Source organism: Lycium barbarum, chromosome 5, assembly GCF_019175385.1.
Source record: "Lycium barbarum isolate Lr01 chromosome 5, ASM1917538v2, whole genome shotgun sequence".
In the NCBI taxonomy this organism is placed as follows: domain Eukaryota; kingdom Viridiplantae; phylum Streptophyta; class Magnoliopsida; order Solanales; family Solanaceae; genus Lycium; species Lycium barbarum.
In genome coordinates this window covers 116,757,911-116,776,652 of record NC_083341.1, presented here as the reverse complement: position 1 = coordinate 116,776,652, position 18,742 = coordinate 116,757,911, and the positions used below count along the sequence as shown (strand labels likewise).

The 18,742-nt window shown below is 39.3% G+C and overlaps 1 pseudogene; it reads right to left on the bottom strand.

Moving 5' to 3' along the window:
* Positions 1–18,742, bottom strand: part of LOC132639657 (uncharacterized) — a 92,679-nt pseudogene continuing 73,937 nt past the window's right edge.

Genomic DNA, 18,742 nt, shown 5'->3' with positions numbered 1-18,742 from the left:
CTACCATCCCATGTTGATCTTTGGTGTTGTCACCTCAAATATGAGTACCATGAATGTATAAAGTTGTCCTTCTCCAATGTACATGGAGTATGCTACGGCCATTGCTGAAAGAGAATGATGGATAACCTGAAATTCAACAGTTAATATTTGACATACGATATATAAAATCTACGTTAAATGAAGTATCTCCGCTCAAGAATATATATACTTGCATACTCTAATCCACCCAAAGAAGGATAAAACCAAAAAATCATTCCAAGGTTTGAAAGAAAGTACCCAGTTGACACCTGACAAAGTCACATGGTGAGAAGATTAAAATGCCATTTAGCGAGAGAATTTGACATCTGATTTACCTACTGACATATGAAAACAAGAGAGGTAAATCGAGTTCCAAGATAATTAGGTTAGTAAGTCCTGACCAGCATACCTGCTGTATTGACTCTATTACGTTCAAACAACATAATGCGCCACGACCACATAGCCCAATCCACTAACCAAATGATTTTTTTGCAAATACCACGGAATAAAGCTAATGCCTTTGAGGCTAGTTAGAGCTTCCAAAAAAGTTCCTCTCTTTGCTCCTTTTCTAAATGTTGATTAACCTCCTAAAACTGATATCCCATATGATTCTTCTACTATTCCATCTGAAATTGTAAGAGATCATAGCCTCCTTATCATCCATAACCGTGAACCCCCTTGGGAATCCCTCCTCAGATTGCTCCATATAACGCAATTAAACCGTGAATAAATCAACTATGTCTTATTCCAAATTATTCGGGGTTCATCATACAAATCATTTATATTCATTTTTCTCTACCCGGTCTATTTTATTCCAATTCTGAGAATATCCTTCCAAATTCATACCCAAAGTGTTTAAACTCCAAAAACTAGTTTTTATTTTATCTTCATTGTTCCTTTCTCATCATCCTGTGAGTCTAATACATCACTATATGAGACCAACTTTTCGATACAGTTTATAAATCTTTAAATATTATTATATAACCAATTATTCATGTATTATTTCACTCTAACAAGTCGTTGGTTGACCCGGAAGAAAATAATAGGCAATTCGAAATGGGTTAATAGTAGTACTATATATTCCCCCAAGTTCCAAGTATAAGTGTCCATATATAAATTTGGTGTGTGCGCGTATGGGCATGTTCTGTTCTGGAAGGCCAAGTCATGGGGATGGTGAATGAATATGAGACTCAGCAAATGTCTATAAAACATTGTGGGTTCTTCAGAATTGGAATATTACTATGATTTAATTCTAAACTTGATAAAATTCAACCTACGAAACTCTAGAAAAACTTGAAGAACAAGAAAAATCAAAATAAAAGATGGGTAAAGAATAGAGATGGAGGAAGGCTAGATGGATAGATACTAGACCCCTAGGATTGATTCTATGAACAAGGTTGGGTATATGAAACCCAACCCTTTCAATTGGAATGAAATCCTAGAAACCTAAGCAATTTGAATTTCAAGGAATTGACTCAACTTGAATCCACAAATGAGCAATCCTAGGTAAATTCAATGGAAAGCAATTCAAGGCACAACTAAGAAATCACACTTAGTTAATTAAGCCACACAATCTATATTAGCTAAAAACTACTTAACAATCTACTACACTCAATTTCATCAATATTCAAGCTAAGGAATAAAAAATGAGACAAGTCTCCTATTCATAGTCTAGGGCTTACAACAAAGGCCCAAAAATGGCTCTTTGCAAAAATACCCCCAACATGGGTCTTCAACCATCCAAATGACTAAGACTTGCATTTATGGGCTCCAATTATACTCTCGATCATGAATTACATTCTTGGTCGAGATTTGCATCAAATGCCCATAGTTTGCAAAAATGTCCTTCTTGCACTTTTAGCCACTTTGAGATGTCTTCTCCAAATCTTCCCAAGCCACCTTCCAAATGTTGTAGACTCATGAGATCTTCTCTTCTAGCTCTTCAAATGCTTCCTCCTTCATGAATAGAACTTGAAGTTCTTGAAGCTCCTTTGCTTGGCTCCTAGTGAATGACCTTAAGCTAGGTGGGGACATATCGTCCTCCCCTTCTTGGAGAAGATTCGTCTTCGAATCTAAAGGATCACCTACAACACAAGAAGAAAGATCACTTACATTGAAAACATTGTGAAAATTTTACTTACTTGGTAAGTCGATCTTGTAGGCATTATCATTGATCTTCTCAAGGACTTTGAAGGGCCTATCTCCTCTTGGGCTCAACTTGCCTTTCCTTAATTGAGGAAATCTTTCCTTTCGAAAATGGATCCAAAGCCACTCATTGGGCTGGAATTCTATCTTCTTCCTCCCACGGTTTTGCCTCTTTGCTACCTTAGTGTTGATCTTGTCAATGTTCTCCTTTACCTTAGCATGAATTTTCAATATTTCAGCCGCCCTTTGTTTTGCATCTATGCTCACAACAGCATCACTAGACAAGGGGGTTAAGGTTAAGGGAACCAAAGGATTAAAACCATAGCAAACTTCAAATGTAGTCATGCCAATAGAAGTAGGTTGAGAAAGATTATAAGAAAATTCAATCAAAGGCAAACAATCCTCCTAAGAAGTAGGCTTTCTCCTAATCATACACCTAAGCATGCTTCCAAGAGTCCTATTTACTATTTCGGTTTGCCCATCCGTTTGAGGGTGGCAAGAAGTAGAAAACATGAGCTTGGTGCCAAGAGCACCCAAAAGACTCTTCCAAAAATGACTAAGAAATTTAGACTCCCTATCACTAACAATAGTTCTAGGAACTCCATGCAATTTAAGCACATGCTTCACAAACAAAGATGCTACATGAGATGCATCATCACATTTATGGAATGGTATAAAATGAGACATCTTTGAGAACCTATCTACCACAACAAAAATGCTATCACGACCCCTTTTGGTTCTTAGAAGACCCAACACAAAATCCATAGAAATGTCTATCCAAGGACCAATAGGAGTAGGAAGGGGAGTATACATACCTTGGGGCCGAGTCTTGGACTTAGCTTGCTTGCATTCCAAACATTGACCACATAGCTTTTCCACATCATGCCGCATCTTGGGCCAATAGAATTGTTCATTCAAAATATCAAATGTCTTGGCCACTCCAAAATTGTCACGACCCAACCCCGTGGGCCGCGACCAGTGCCCTAGCTGGGCACCTATACATACCCGATACCCAAATTAGCATATTAACAAAATAATATAATAATAATATTAGTGGACGCTACAGAATTTAGCATAAAGCAGACTTGGCACACATAGGCCGATAAGGCCATCATAGAACAAAGTATCCCAAACATATGTACAGAACCCACACAGATATATCCACAGACCTCTACAGAACATATCATAATCATAAGACGGGACAGGGCCCCGTCATACCCAGAACAATGTACATATCCAGATAGCAGTGACAGACTGTACCAAAAGTGGGCTCTGAAGAAGAGAGCGCCCCAAAATAGCAGAAGTGGGATCCTAAACAGATGGATCAGCGAACCTGTTGTCTGTACCTGCGCGGCATGAAAACGCAGCCCCCCCGAAGAAAGGGGGTCAGTACGAAATATGTACTGAATATGTAAAGCGGAATCACAGAAGTCAAATCATAATGATTTCAGAAAATGAGTACAAAATTCAGAGTGTCAAATGCATATTTCCAAAACAGACAGAATGTGTACAGAAACATATGTCATATCATATCCGGTCCCTGCCACGGGACTCAGCAGACAGAACGTGGCCACCCTCCCGACGCTGGTGCCACAATACAGAGGAATCGGAAAAAGGGGCGTGGCCCCGTATCATAAAATGTCATATCAAAATGGCCATAACAGATCAGATCAGAATAGGCGGACATGGCACATCATACTCCACAGACCCATGTACGCGTATACCTGCCCCCTCACATCGGGACGCGGCGAACAATGCAGAGAATCACGCTTGACAACATATCCTGGCCCGGGCTCAGTGTGGGAAACATTGGGGCATCCACGAATGGAGTAGTGAGAGACTAATGCAATTTAAAAATATTATAAACATTTTCAAAGACTCGAAGAGGCATATCAAAGATAAACAAATCCAATGAAGTCGGACGGAATCATAATATATGCATTTCGGATATCATAATAAAGTACAGAAATATAACCTTCCCGAAGTCATTCCGAGTGTCAAAATAATTTATAAGATTTAATAGAATATTTAAAACAATATTCGTTAGGCGATTAGTAGGGTAATCAAAACATTTCTTTCAAAAATTGCTTAAAAAGAAAGCTTTAATACATTAAGGGCAAAACCGGGAATAGTGGGCCCGCCTCGGGACAAATAAGGCGACGGGCTCAAATTATGCCCTCTAAGCTTATGGTATCACCTAAGAAGGTTCTACAAGCATTCTATGACTTTCCAAGTAATCTGGAGCAAAGTTGCATTATTTCAAGAAAAGTGTACCGAAGTAGTTCAATTCTACTGAAGGAAAAACTGAAATTTTCTCTTGCGGATTCCGAGGGCCAAGAGGTCCTTCGAGGCCCGGATCCGACCCTAACACACTAAGGGCATGCCAAGGGAAGAATTGGGGTTGCTTTACATACCTTTCAAGCTCTTTACGCCTTTCCAAACTCACTTCCCGTTTCGTCGAAAAACTGCAATTGGTTAAGTTTACCAATTGTAAGCTATGAATACCAAAGTTTCAACTTAATGCATATTTGTCTACCGAAATTTCGGCAGCACTTCCCCTATACATATAGCACCCCGAGAATTCAACTCGGCTATAAATCATCAACAACAACCCAAACGACAACATCAATATCAACAACGAACATTAAAAACATAAATATCCTTCAACTAGTCATCTTTCTAACAAGTTGACATAATCTTCATTTCAACCCAACTTTCAACTAATATCAATAATTTCACATTCATCAACAATCAAGATCATCACCATATAGTTCTAGAAACATTTCATATCGCTTTCCTCAAGTTATACACTCGATATACATAATATACAACTTTCCGTCAAAGTCATAACTTATGCAAAACACCAAATCTTTGGCATACAACTTCATAACATGTTTCCAACTTCCAAATTCATCGATGATCATCACAATTAACAACCAAACAACTTTATTTCCTTAATGTCGGAAAATCATACTAAAACGACATAAGTTTCTACATTCCAATTCAATACAACTTATATCATTCTAACTTCATTTACATTACAAACATCACAACAACACTTTAACACACTAAACAACTTAATTCATTTCTATCCCAAATCAAGCACACCCTACGGCCATATGCTTATTTTTCCATATCAACTCAATCAAATTTATTCCACTTTCATTCTCAACATAAATTCCATCACAATCACAACTAGAATACAACATGAATTGAACACATTGTCACCACACAACACACACACACCCACGGCTCCAAGCCATATTCCAAACCCACTTTGCAAACTTCCATTTTTCCATACAATCAACACATTTCTACATACTACAACACAATCAAAACTTCATAACACAATAAAAAGGTAGAAATTCTTACCTTTTCTTCAAGTCTTCTTCACTTGGAGATGTAATCACTTTGGTGATTCTAATGCTTCCCACTCCAAACCAACTATACCAAGTTACAAAGGAACCTTGACTTAGTAGGAAATCAACAAGAAATAAATTTTTGGAGCAATATTTTTGGGGGTGAATTTCCCCTAGCTTCACCCGAAACCTCCCTTTGTTTGGCTCTTGTTCTTGACTTCTTATCTTTAGTCTTCTAATGGATAGAGATGACTATATATAATATAATTCCTTATGTTAATTAATCACATTGAAATTTAATAAAAATTGTGGGCTTGGGCCACACCATGGCCGTCCACTTCATATGCATTGGGCCTTAAATTCCATTCCATTATTTTTGGCCCAATGACTTATAGTCCACGTTTTGTAATTCCTGAAACTAATTTCCAAAATTCCAAAATTGCCCTTAGCCTTGTCCCACACTTTCATGACTCTATTCTTTCATGCATAACTCCTATGTTCAACAAAATATCAAATTTGACCTTATATCTCAAAAATCCAATATAATTCAAGTCTTTCCAAACGTGTGAAAACACGGGTTATAATAAAAATGGCCCATCATTCCACCACTATGTGCTTCCTTGACCAACGATTCTCTCCATTAGCTCATTGGAACAAAAACTCTACCATCCTTGAATAGGAACCCATCTACAAGTTGGAACCTATCAACCCTCCTCCCTTGGGTCAACTCCTCACAAATTGCCTTAAAGTCGGGTCTTGAGAATAGAATCCCTTAAGGCTTCAAAACCCATCATTCTAGAAGTCATTGTATTGAGCAAGACATACCTTCTAGACAAAGCATCCGCCATCACATTTTCTTTACCCTTTTTGTAACGGATCACATAAGGGAAAGCTTTAATCAATTATACCCACTTGGCATGTTTTTTGTTGAGTTTGGATTAGCCTTTCAAATGCTTCAAAGACTCATGATCCGAACGAATCACAAACTCTTCGTACCACAAGTAGTGTTGCTAATGGGTCAAGACCCTCACAAGTGCATACAACTCTTTGTCATAGGTTGAGTAGTTCAATGACGCCCCTTTAAGCTTCTCACTAAAATAAGCCAATGATTTGCCTTCTTGCATCAAGACACCACCTATGCCTACTCCGGAAGCATCACACTCTACTTCAAACGTCTTTTCAAAATTCGGTAATTGCAACAAAGGTGCCAAACTCAACATAAACTTCAATTCTTGGAATGCCTTTTCTTGCTCACCCCCCCCCCCCCCCCCCCCCACACACACACAAAAGGAACATCATTTTTGATCAATTCGGTCATTGGGGAGGAAATTGTACTAAAGCCCTTCATAAATCTTCTATATAAACTTTCCAAACCATGGAAACTCCTTACATCGGTTGCATTTCTGGGAGTTGGCCAAGTTCTAATGGACTCCACCTTCTCTTCATTAACCTCAACACCGTTAACACTCGCCACAAAACCCAAGAATACCACTTTATCAACCCCAAAAACACACTTCTTGACATTAGCAAAATACTTTCAAATGTCTCACGTGTTCTTCCATGGATTTGTTACTGTCACACCCAAACCCTGGTAAGGCGTGACTGGCACCCGACATCTTACAAAAACCGAGCGAACCAACTTATAACTCGCATCCTCTATGTTTTAAACGGCAAAATAAGTCCAAGGGGCTAAATACAAACATAATATCATGTATAAGTATATATGTATACCATGGGCCCACGAATCCGATATAACGACAGGCAAGACATAACTAAGCGGTATACAAGATACTGTCTGCAAAGCCTCTATGAACCTCACTGAAGTATACAAGTTGGGAAAGGGCCCCTGACATACCGTTAACACACAGTACATATACAACCCAGACTCGACAATGCTCCAGGAAGAAGTGGAGCCCACCAATAAAGACTGGTACTTGAAAGCAACCTACTGGGGAAGATCCTTGTCCCGTCTGTCTACACCTGCAAGCATGAACGCAATGTCTACAAAAAAGGACGTCAGTACGAATAATGTACTGAGTATGTAAGGCGGAAATGTAATATAATAGAGATATATATGCTGCAGGAAGGAAAGATAAGCATTAACTTTGCACTTCTGACTTACTAATGAGAAGTTTGTACGCATGTCCCTTTATACTCTCATATCTTTATCTACATCTATATATAACACTGTGATCCTGAACTATGTATCATATATCATCCTGGTGCTATTGCCCAACTGATCAGTGGTAACTGCCCGACCAGCCGTAGCATAGTGGTAACTGCCCGTACGATTATCGCCCGATAGTAGAGCGCAACTGCCCTACTGATTAGTGGTAACGGCCCAACCGGCCGTAGCTCGGTGGTAATAACTGCCCAACCAGCCGTAGCATGGTGGTAAATACATAACTGGCCAACTGGTTGTAGACCAGTGGTAAATACATATCTGCCCAACCGGCCGCAGCCCGGTGGTAATATCTGCCCGACTGGTCGTAGACCAGTGGTAATTATAATCAACATCATGACCTGATCTCCCTGAGTAATCTCTATACACTTCTCATGGCCATTACTTGTCCGCTATAGCATACACGATCACATAAGTCTTATAAACACAGTTCTGGGCCATTAGGACCTCTTACCGCTTAACTGAACATTAACCAAACTCTGAGGTATATCATAAGCCTCTCTTCTAGCATCAAATACCTTATTGGGGATCCTCTGCTAATACTCTATTTATGTCCCACAAGACATTACCTAAGCACACATTTCTAAATACATCGGACTGACATAAGGTCGGTAAACCTTCGATTAACATTATGAAACTATCATCACGAACATATCTCACATTGAAGGAACAAAATCAGAAGATGAGATCAACAATAATGAATAACATCTATAGTCATGAAATGAGCTCAATGATATCACAACAACATCGGGAACTATAAGATTTGGTAGTTTTAGAAACAAGGTTATTGAAGATATCATGTATAGGTTCACAACAAAGGAATCATGCCTTAAGAAAGAAAGATTTAGCCTTAACATACTTGGAAGCTCACTTCCCGACTTGCCAACCTACCTCTTGTTTTGCAATCTACTTAAGATCGTTCGTAGTCTCGTAATCTACATATAAAACCATTCATACTATTGTTAGGCTCACCATCATACACTTGTCTCACGCCTTTAATTAAAATCCTTTTAGAATCTGCCAAAATTCGGGCAGCATCTCCCCTGTTTATGTGCCTAGCCCTAAATCACAATACCAACAAAACAACAACAATAGACATACTAATATCAACAACATCATCCTCAATACCAAAATATTTCATTAAACATCGCACACGATGTTTTTCAACATACAACAAAAATATACACTTCTTTTCTTCCTAAACAACGAGCGTAATCTCACCAACACACCAACAACATTAGATACCATCCAGATACATGTAAATCAGCCCAACCATACGGCCACAACATGCTCAAAACAGTCCATAACACAACAAATAGAACACAACACTTTATTACCTTTCCTCCATAACTATTTTCACTTTTAGGACTTGTTAATCCTTCAAATCAACTCGACATAAGAGATTGGATGAAGAACGTACCTTATACTTGAAGAACTCTAGCCAAAAAAACTTTCTTTAAGACCAAACTCACCACAACATTAAGTAGAAGCAAGAACAATCACCTTTCACGGACTTGTTTGGTGTAATCTTGTTAAAGTCTTGATTTAAAGGGCTATAAATGTTTGAGGGATGTGTTGGGAGATTTCTAGAACTCATGAGAGTGTGAAATGATTAAAAAATGGGGTTGATGGGGGGGGGGGGGGGTTTACACCCCTTGTAAGTCAGTTCCACCGACTTTCCCAAGTGGGACTCGCGGAAGCCATTTGGCAGCTTGGATGGGTTATCTTAAAATGCCCATAACTCCCTACTCCGATGTCGTTTTGGTGAGTGGTTTGTTGCATTAGAAACTAGACTCGACGAACTTAATTGTAGGCTCTTGAAACACCTTAAAACTCGTATATACCTGGAGGTATACCCCTCCAAAGTTGACCCAAAATTCTGCTAACTTTTTTTCAAATTTTCGGCAAACTTATTTTCTTCGATTTGCCTGATCCCGGAATCTTCCGAAACTCTCCATACATGATATTTATCATTAATCATACTTGATAATGGTCATGTCATTTGGTTCCAAGGTTTTCCTTCTTGGTTACGACTTAAGAGATCGTAATTCATCCTTTACTTCATGGCTATATACTTCCCATGGTTGTACCTTTCAAAACTTCACATATGCTAACAAATATTCTTTCTCCAATCCTCCCATGGCTTATTATATGAAGTTAAACCTTCATAACTATAAGTTAAAACCATATCATCTCGCAACATATGGTCCGGAGAGAGAGAATCCTCATAACTCGGTTCTATCGCACAATCTAAGATAGGAAAGAAAGGAAATCTTCCTAAATGCGGTGCAACCTCCTTTTTATAAGTGTGGTGCACTGCACACCATAAATAAGACTCTGTTAGACACAGCTTGTAGACAACCCTAGGACGGAGTTCCTCAGATACCAATTTATCATACCCCAACCCTGGTAAGGCGTGACGGGCACCCGACATCTTACGAAAACCGAGCGAACCAACTTATAACTCGCATCCTCTATGTCACAAACATCAAAATAAGTCCAAGGGGCTAAATACAAACCTAATATCATGAATAAGTATATATGTATACCATGGGCCCACGAATCTGATATAACGACTGGCAAGACATAACTAAGCAGTATACAAGACACTGTCTGCAAAGCCTCTGTGATCCTGACTAAAGTATAAAAGTCGGGACAAGGCCCCCGACATACCCTTAACACACAGTACATATACAACCCAGACTCGACAATTCTCCAGGAAGAAGTGGATCCCACCAATCAAGACAAAACAGCCTACTGGGGAAGATCCTTATCGCGTCTGTCTACACCTACGGGCATGAACGCTGCGTCCACAAGAAAGGATGTCAGTACGAATAATGTACTGAGCATGTAAGGCGAAAATGTAATATAATAATATATATATGCAGCCGGAAGGAAAGATAAGCATCAAATTTGCACTTCAGACTTACTAATGAGAAGCTTATACGCATGTCCCTTTATACTCTCATGTCATTATCTATATCTATATCTAATACTGTGATCCTGAACTATGTATACTTATATAATCCTGGAGCTACCTGCCCAACTGATCAGTGGTAACTGCCTGATCGGCCGTAGCACGGTGGTAACTGCCCATACGATTATCGCCCGACGGTGGAGCGCAACTGCCCGACTGATCAGTGGTAACTGCCCAGCCGGGCGTAACTCGGCGGTAATAACTGCCCAACCAACCGTAGCATGGTGGTAAATACATATATGCCCAACTGGCCACAGCCCGGTGGTAACATCTGCCCGACTGGTCATAGACCAGTGGTAATTATACTCAACATCATGACCTGATCTCCCTGAGTAATCTCTATACACTTCTCATGGCAATTATTTGTCCGTTACAACATACACGATCACATAAGTCTTATAAACACAGTTCTGGGCCATTAAGATCTCTTAACGCTTAACTGAACATTAACCAAACTCTGAGGTATATCATAAGCCTATCTTCGAGCATCAAATACCTTATTGGGGATCCTCTGCTAGTACTCTATTTATGTCCCACAAGACATTACCTAAGTACACATTTCTAAATGCATCGGACTGACATAAGGTCGGTAAACCTCCGATTAACATTATGAAACTATCATCATGAACATATCTCACCTTGAAGGAACAAGATCATAAGATGAGATCAATAATAATGAATAACATCTACAGTCATGAAACGAGAACATCGGGAACTATAAGGTTTGGTACTTTTAGAAACAAGATTATTGTCGATATCATGTATAGGTTCACAACAAAGGAATCATGCCTTAAGAAAGAAAGGTTTAGCCTTAACATACTTGGAAGCTCATTTCCCGACTTCCCAACCTACCTTTTGTCTTGCAATCTTCTTAAGATCGTTCGTAGTCTCGTAATCTACATATAAAATCATTCATACTATTGTTTGGCTCACCATCATACACTTGTCTCACGCTTTTAATTAAAATTCTTTTAGAATCTGCCGAAATTCGGGCAGCATCTCCCCTGTTTATGTGCCTAGCCCGAAATCACAATACTAACAAAACAACAACAATAGCAATACTAATATCAATAACATCATCATAATCAATACCAAAATATTCCACAAAACATCCCACACAATGTTTTTCAACGTACAACAACAATATACACTTCTTTTCTTCCCAATCAAGGAGAGTAATCTCACCAACACACCAAAAACATTAGATACCATCCATATATATGTAAATCACAACATGCTCAAAACAGTCCACAGCACAACAACTACAACACAACACTTTATGACCTTTCCTGTATAACTATTTTCACTTTTAAAACTTCTTAATCCTTCAAATCAACTCAACATAAGAGATAGAATGAAGAACATACCTTATACTTGAAGAACTCTATCCACACCAAGTTTTTTCAAGACCAAACTCGCCAAAACATCAAGTAGAAGCAAGGACAATCACCTTTCACGGACTAGTTTGGTGTAATCGTGTTAAATTCTTGATTTAATGGGCTATAAATGTTTGAGGGATGTGTTGGGAGATTTATATAACTCATAAGAGTATAAAATGATGAAAAATAGGGTTGATAAGGGGTTTTTATGCCCCTTATAAGTCGGTTCCGCCGACTTTCCCAAGTGGGACCCGCGGAAGCCATTTGGCAGCTTGGATGGGTTATCTTAAAATGCCCATAACTCCCTACTCCGATGTCGTTTTGACGAGTGGTTTGTTGCTTTGGAAACTAGACTCGACGAACCTCATTTTAGGCTATTGAAATACCTTAAAACTCTTAATATACCAGGAGATATACCCCTCCAAAGTAGACCCAAAATTTTGTCAACAGTTTTTTCAAATTTTCGACAAACTTATTTTCTTCGATTTGCTTGATCCCGGAATCTTCCGAAATGCTCCATATATGATATTTATCATTAATAATACTTGATAATGGTCATTCCCTTTGGTTCCAAGGTTGTCCTTCTCGGTTACGACTTAAGAGATCGTATTTCATCCTTTACTTCATTGCTACGTACTTCTCATGGTTGTACCTTTCAAAACTTCACATATACTAAAAGATATTCTTTCTCCAATCCTCCCATGGCTTATTATATGAACTTAAACCCTCATAACCAAAAGATAAACTCATATAATCTCACATACCTCATGAAAGGTAGCTCGAATCTCAACATACGAAACTACCGGGTGTAACATCCTTTCCCTCTTTAAAAACATTCGTCCTCGAAAGTTAAACACTCAGGGACCTTAGTCCTCCTTCTGGCCACTGCCTTGCCCTTCTGGGCTGCCGTTGCTTTCTCTTCATAGGCATCGCTGAAATCACAACATATGGTCAGGAGAAAGAGAATCCTCATAACACAGTTCTATCGCACAATCTAAGATAGGAAAGAAAGGAAATCTTCCTAAATTCCTTGCAGCCTCCTTTTTATAAGTGTGGTGCACTGCACATCATAAATTTCACGACCCTACTAGGGGCCGTGACGGGTACCCGGGGCTAATCACCGAGCACCACTCGTTCTACTACTTATCATGCTCATTAAATACTCTTTTATCAAATTCACACTCAAATTATAAGAAAAACATGTTTCATTTGAAAACATAAATACTTTCATATACATATGCCTCTCGGCCATCAAAATAATATATATACATAGTTGCAATCTCGTGAGACCATATAACCCACACTGCGTATCTACGAGCCTCTACTGGAGTGCTAGACATAAGAACGGGTCAAGACCCCGTCATACCCAAAATACATATACATGAATATACACAAAAGAATAATCATAAGCACATCCGGAACAAAGGAGTGCTCTCTAATCAACTACTGGCTCCTACGAGTCCGGATCAAGCTAACCTCCCTGTCTACCTGTGGGCATGAACACAGCGTCCAAAGAAAACAGACGTCAGTACGAACATTGTACTGAGTATGAGAGGCATAAACAATAATGAAACATCAATGAAATGAGGAGGCATCAAATGAGGAACAATCTGTAACTGACTGTGAATCATAAAAGAAATAAATCATGCTGTCTTACTCATACTCGTCATCATATCATATATGCATAAATGTATAAGTATAATCTGCCCGTCCGTGTAGGTACGGTGTAATAATAAGTAACCTGCGTCCAGGCCTCCCGCGTCCGGGGTATAAGCTGCCCACTATAGTGGTGTGTATATCTGCTCGACCATATAGGTATGGTGTAATATCATCATCATATGCTCATTATAATATGCTCATCATAGTATGCTCATCATAGTATGCTTATCATAATATTCTCATCATAGTATGCTTATCACAATATGCTCATCATAATACATGCATGAAGACTCCAGGACAACTATCTTTATCGGGGTGACGTAAAGTCGTGATCCCCCAATTTCATTATGAAGCATTCACAAGCATTCTGCCTCACCTTGAAGGAAGTAGTATATAAGGTGAGTGTTTACAATGCATAACATGATCGACTTTATGATACTCTGCCTCACCTTGAAGGAACAATACATAAGGTGAGTGTATACAATACATGACATACTTAACTTAATGGTATTCTGCCTCACCTCAAAGGGAATAATGTATGAGGTGAGTGTATACAACATACGACATCATTAGCGCTATAGGAACGTCATATCATGAACCCCAGAGTCTTTAGACTCAAGCTTATCATCATCATCATTGGACTCATAATGTATCTCTCATCTCATATAGCTATTCATGAACATAGGCTATTAGTTTTCTTGAAGATAGGAAATTCTTGAAGAAGGAGGAAATTCATACCATAAGATTCGTGCCATAGAAAGAAAGGACTAGCCTCACATACCTTTTCGTCTAGCTACTCTATCGCTTGAACGTTCCTCTCCAATATGTACGCTTTTACCTTCAAGAGAATTCGCATTAACGTTAGTTAATCGACTATAAGAACGTGTTACTATTTCTAGGGAAAATTGGGCAGCATTTCATTTGTTTTTTCTACTTTCCCCACATTCTATATCAACTCCCAAACGCTCACAACAACATTCACAATATTGCAAACAACAATCATCATTTATCTACATTTACCACAATTCACAATTTCTCTTCAATTTCTCCACAATTATGGTTATAGCTCATTATCGCGTTGTCTCATATATAATACTGATTCTATGATCTATTGGTCATTCATAACATGTTTACAATCACAACATACCAATATTCACAATTCAATCCAACTACTGTTCAACAATGACACTATTCACTCATTTATGACCCATTTTCTATACTCTTCTACAATCCAAGTGTTTCAACTTATCAATACTTCAAACATCATGAAAATACCATGAAACTTATCTTAGATAGTGTATAAACAAGCCTTGAATGGAAATACTCTTCTAGCACCAAAACCCTATTTCACTTCTCTTGGGATTTCTTGGCTTGGATGACTTTAATGGGTTTCACACTCTTGATTCTTGTTGGTTTGATAAAGTTGATCATCAGTTTCCTTTGGATTCTTGTGGATGAAGAGTGGAGAGAATATTCTAGAGGTTTCTTGTCTTGTGGAGTGAAAATGAAATGAGAGAGAGGTCCCTTATATTAATTCACAATCCGTCCCGACCAGAACATACGGACCAACATACGGTCCGTATATTTTTCACTGACCATATGTCTGGACCGTATGTTTGGTCCAGTGAAGTGTGCCATTCTAGGCTGAACCTACGGCTGGACATACGGTCCGTGTATTTTATACGGCTAGTATGTCTGGCCGTATAATGTCCAGCTATCCGAGACTTGTTCTCGTCGACTCGTTTGATCTCCGATCCTTATGGAACCTTCTTGACACTTGTTTAACACCTCAATACCATTCTAAGGGACGCTATTACTCTTCTCTAAGATGTCGTACGCCATCATTAACTCGTCGCTTAAAATTTCTACCCGACACATAACATATCCTTTACTTTCTTTACCAAACTTCTTCCTTTTGGTCAAATGTCTTTGAATCTCGATCAAGATCATCAAATGTTATTTCTTACTTATCAACTAATCGTATACCTCATACTCTTTTCTAGCCTAATCACTGTATGCTAATGGGGAATTTTCCATAGTGTAACATTCTCCCCCCTTTTGGAACATTCGTCCTCAAATGTTAAACACTCGAGAATTCTGCGAAAAATTTGCCAAAGTTTCTCCTGTAATATAGCACTACCATCTTGTCATAACAACCCATAATATCACTGCCTCATAGGGCCACAACTTAATAGCAACATATCTATGGCCACACACGACCAAAAGCATGAAAAGTAAGCGTACATACCTCATAATGTTGGGGCTTCATCTTGAATCTCCTCTGGGGGTTGAAATAAGTGTGGATATATGGATTTCATTTTCTCTTCCGCTTCCCAAGTCATTTCTTCCCGGTTGTTGTTTCGCCACAAGACCTTGACTGAGGCTACTTCCTTATTTTGAAGCCGTTGTACTTGCCTGTCTAGAATGGCAATGGGCACTTCTTCATATGCTAGCTTTTCTGTCACTTGGACATCATCAATCGGAAAAATTCTCATGGGATCTCCAACACACTTGCGGAGCATCGAAACATGGAAGACTGTACTGACTGATTCATGCTCCAAATGCAAGTCCAATTCATAGGCTGACCCACCTTGCGGATAATTTTATAGGGTCCAATGTATCTAGGACTTAGCTTCCCTTTCTTGCCAAATCTCATCACCCCTTTCATTGGCGATACTTTTAAAATACCCAATCATCAACCTGAAATTCCAAGTCTCGTCGGCGATTGTCCGCATAAGACTTTTGGCGACTTTGGGCTGTCAACAATCGGTCGCGGATCACTTTGACTTTTTCTACCGCTTGTTGAATCAATTCAGGGCCTATTAGCTGTACTCTCCTATTTCAAACCATCCGATTGTGGATCTGCATTTCCCTCCATATAAAGCTTCATACGGAGCCATTTGAATACTGGAATGGTAGCTATTGTTGTATGCAAATTCAATAAGGGGTAAGTGATCATCCCAACTACCACCGAAATCCAGCACACATGCTCGTAGCATATCTTCCAAGGTCTGAATAGTACGCTCGGCTTGCCCATCAGTTTGCGAATGAAATGCCGTGCTAAGCTTTACCTGGGTACCTAGACCTTCTTGAAAGGACTTCTAGAACTTGGATGTAAACTGTGCTCCTCTATCTGTGATAATGGATAGTGGAATACCATGGAGTCGTACAATTTCCTTGAGATACAACCTGGCATAATCTTCCGCTGAGTATGTGGTTCTGACTGGAAGAAAATGAGTTGCTTTCGTCAATCTATCCACGATCACCCATATAGAATCATACCTGCCTCGAGAATGAGGTAACCCCACGATAAAATCCATATTGATCACTTCCCATTTCCAAGTAGGGATTTCCATGGCTTGCAATAATCCTCCTCGCTTTTGATGTTCGATTTTTACTTGTTGGCAATTTGGACATTGGGCTACGAATTCTGCTATGTCTCTCTTCATGCCATCCCACCAATATATCAATTTGAGATCATGATACATCTTGGTTGCACCTGGGTGAATAGAATACCGAGAATAATGGGATTCTTTTAGAATTCGTTGGCGCAATTCTGCGATATTCGGCACACATAGCCTGCCTCGGTATCTAAGAATTCCATCCGTGGAAACATCAAATGGAGACTTATCTTTTTTATAAGATATGTCTCTGTAATGGCTCAACTGAGGATCTTCATATTGCCGCTCTTTCACTTCCGTATCCAAGGACGAAGCTGTGGGATCGTTAATACTAATCCCTGTATTACCCAAATCAATTACACATACTCTAAGATTAGCTAGCTGGTGAAGCTCATGAGTCATTTATTTGTTTTCCGGAGGGACTTCGCATAAGCTGCCCGTTGATCGGCGGCTAAGCACATCGGCTACTACATTTGCCTTTCCGGGATGGTACAAAATATTCACATCATAATCTTTTAGCAATTCTAACCACCGCCTCTGCCGCAGATTTAACTCCTTCTACTTGAAAATATACTGAAGACTCTTGTGATCTGTATAAATATCGACATGCACTCCATACAAGTAATGTCTCCACATTTCAGTGCATGAATAACCACAGCCAATTCAAGATCATGAGTTGGATAGTTCTTTTCTTGTTTCCGCAGCTGTCTCGAAGCATATGCAATAACTCTATCGTGCTGCATTAACACGCATCCTAACCCAACACCGGAAGCATCACAGTACACCACATAACCACTTGACCCTTCTGGAAGTTTAAGACTGGAGCTGAGGTTAATCTGTCTTTCAACTCTTGGAAGCTGCGTTCACAAGCATCATTCCATTGAAATTTAACTGACTTCTGGGTTAGCTTCGTCAATGGGGCTGAAATAGAGGAAAATCCCTCTACGAATCTTCTATAGTAGCCTGCCAAACCCAGAAAACTACGGACTTCTGTAGGCGTCGTAAGCCTTGGCCAAGTCTTCACAGCTTCGATTTTCTGAGTGTCGATTCGAATGCCATCGTCTGAAATAACATAGCCTAGAAATGTTACAGAATTCAGCCAAAACTCGCACTTTGAAAGTTTTGCATATAATTCTCGGGCTCAAAGGATTCCAAGTACAATACGTAAATGATCTGCATGCTCTGATTCTGTGCGAGAATATACCAGAATATCATCAATGAATACTGTCACGAATAGATCCAAAAGAGGCCTGAATACATTATTCGTCAAATTCATGAACACAGCCGGAGCATTAGTCAGCCCAAACAACATTACTCGGAACTCATAGAGGCCATATCTCGTTATGAAAGCTGTTTTGGGAATATCTTCTTCTCTAACCCTCACTTGATGATAACCCGACCTCAAGTCTATTTTAGAAAACCACTTGGCACCCTGTAGTTGATCAAATAAATCATCAATCCTTGGGAGAGGATATTTGTTCTTTATCGTCACCTTGTTCAACTGCCTATAATCAATGCACATTCGTAGAGAACCGTCTTTCTTTCTCACGAACAAGACTGGTGCTCCCCACAGTGATGAATTGGGTCTAATAAACCCCTTTTCAAGCAAATCTTTCAACTGC